Source organism: Octodon degus, unplaced genomic scaffold (assembly GCF_000260255.1).
Source record: "Octodon degus isolate 3935 unplaced genomic scaffold, OctDeg1.0 scaffold00220, whole genome shotgun sequence".
NCBI classification, from domain to species: domain Eukaryota; kingdom Metazoa; phylum Chordata; class Mammalia; order Rodentia; family Octodontidae; genus Octodon; species Octodon degus.
In genome coordinates, this window is record NW_004524796.1 from 2,575,050 (window position 1) to 2,577,866 (window position 2,817).

Sequence of the window (2,817 nt, forward strand, 5' to 3'; positions counted from 1 at the left end):
GGGCCTGTGCTCTGGGTCTATTCAGGATCCGGAGGGCCCTGGGTCATCTCACTCACTCGCCAGGCCTGTGCTCCTGGTCTATTCAAGATCCCTCTGGCCAGGGTCGGCTCACTCACTCTCCGGGCCTGTGCTCTGGGTCTATTCAGGATCTGGAGGGCCCTGGGTCGTCTCACTCACTCGCCCAGCCTGCACTCTCCAGCTACTTTCTCTTAATTCAATAAGAAGAAAGATTTGTACTAATAGTGTCTAGACAGAATATCATGTCTACATCTTGTACTATGAATAACCACTATGAAGACAGCAATATGCAATGTATTAATTATTGAAACTGTCCTATTAATCGGTTTTGAAACTATCTTATTGCTATTTGTTTCTCAATAAAATTAATAAAAAAATAAATACACAAATAAAATTCTTTATATGTTCTGGATGGCCTTTGTTAGAGGGACAGTCAGTTATAACTTTTTCCCAGATTTGGGGTTTTCTTTTTATTGTTTTATATTTGCTTTGAAGTTCAGAAACTTTTCAAAAAGATGAGATCCCAGTTGTTGATTCTATGAAGTATTTCCCGTGCAGTTTCATTTTTGGTCATGAACTCTCTACCTACCCCTATGTCTTAAAGATTTATACCTACATTTTCCTCCAGAAGATTTAGTATTTCTGTTTTAATATTTAAATCTTTGATCCATTTTGACTGTAGCTTTGGGCATGGTTATAAGTATGGATCTGGTTTTAGCCTTTGGCATGTGGAAAGGCAGTTTTTCCTTCACCATTTATTAAAAAGGCTATCTTTCTTCCAGTGGGCATGTTTGGGCCCTTTACCAAAGATAAGATGGCTGAGTATGTTTGCAATTGTGTCTACATCTTCTAATTTGTTCCATTGATTCTCAGGTCTGTCTCTATGCCAGTACCATGCTGATTGTATCACAGTAGCTTTGTACTATAATTTCAGTTCAGGGATAGTTATACCTCCTGCCTTTCCTTTGTTTCCCGGGATTGCTTTAGATATTCTTTTTTTTTGGCAGAACCGGGGATTGAACTCAGGCCCTTGTGCTTACCAGGGAAGTGCTTATTCCACTGAGCCTTCTCCCTGGTCCCCTGCTTTAGATATTCTGAGACTCTTCTGGTTCCAAATGAATTTGAGGAAAGTTTTCTCTAGCTCTGTGATGTATATGAATTGTATTTTAATTAGGATTGCATTGAATCTGTATAACAAAATGTTGCCATTTTCACAGTGTTTGTTCTTGCTATCCAGGCACATGGACTACTTTTCCATTTTTTCAAATTCTCCTTAATCTCCTTTCTCAGAATACTGTATTTTTCACTATACAAATCTTTTACATCCTTTGTGAGATTGATTCCTAACTATTTCATTTTTTTGGATGTTATTGTGAAAGGATGTTATTGACTTTGAATCATCCTACGTTGCTGAATTTGGTGGTTAAATCTACAAGACTTGATGGGATTTTTGGAGTCCTCTATGTAGAGTATCATGTCATGTGAAAATAATGATAATTTCACTTATTGTTTTCCAATCCTTATTCGTGTTATTTCTCACTCTTGTCTAATTGCTTCATCTAATGCTTCCAGAACTATATGAAATAAGAGTGGAGACAGTGCACATCCTTGTCTTGTTTCTGATAGTAAAGTGAAGGCCTTCAGCTTTTGCTCATTTAGTATGATGTTGGCTATTGGTTTCTCATAGATGGCTTTGATCAGTTTGAGATATAGACTATCCTAATTCTCTGTAGGCTTTTTATCATGAATGAGTGTTGGACTTTGTCAAAAGCTTTTTCTGCATATATTGGGATAATCATGTGATTTTTGTTCTTGGTTCTATTAAAATTGACCATTTGTGACTTCTAGTTTTCTTCAGCAGTCCCCCCTATAGATTTATCTATTTGTAGATATCCTAAAATCTTGCCTTTGATTTCATCATTTTCTTTATTATTTTTTGTTTCTTTTTTATTGATATGTATACTGATGCTTATTTTTTTCTTCTTAAGGTTTCATTTACTACTTTTTCTATGGTTAAATACTATGATCATTCATTTGAAACTTTTTTTTTCTGTTCCAATATAGGTGTTATATAATATTATAAACATCTCTCAAAATTTGCTATGTTTTTCTTTTTCACTGCATTCAAAGCATTTTCTAATTTTCATTTTTCTTTTCTTTCACCCAGGATATTTAGAAATCCATTACTTTCCAAAAATTTCAGGATTGAAAAGTATTTCTACCAACTTCACTGTATTCAGAGAACATAATCTCAATGACTTGAATTTTTAAGTTTATTGAGATTTGTTTTATGACCCAGAATATGACTTATCTTGGAAAGTACGTAGTGTGCACCTAAAAAGAACATATATTCAGCTTTTATGCAATGTAATGTTCTGTTAATGTCAATAAAGTCAAGTTGGTTGGTAGGATTGGTCAAGTCTTCTAGAGACCAATGACTTGCTTTTTTATCCTATCAGCATTGAGACAGTGGAGATGATAATTCCAATCATAATTATGAAGTGGTTTATTTTCCTTTAGTTTCATAAATTTTTATTTTATGCATTTTGAATTTTGCTTATACAAAATATAAATATAATGAATTGTTACTTATCTGACTAACTTCTTAATCTTTAAGCATGTTCTGTACCACTGGTAATGTTCATTTTTCTGAAATCTATTTTGTTTGATATAGAGGTATTAGTGCTTTTCACTGGTGTCTAGAGAGCATGATTTTATATTCCATAATATGTTCTTTTATTTAAAGTGAGCAAAAATATAGGCTGGTGAGATGGCTCAGTGGTCTAAAACACCTACTTA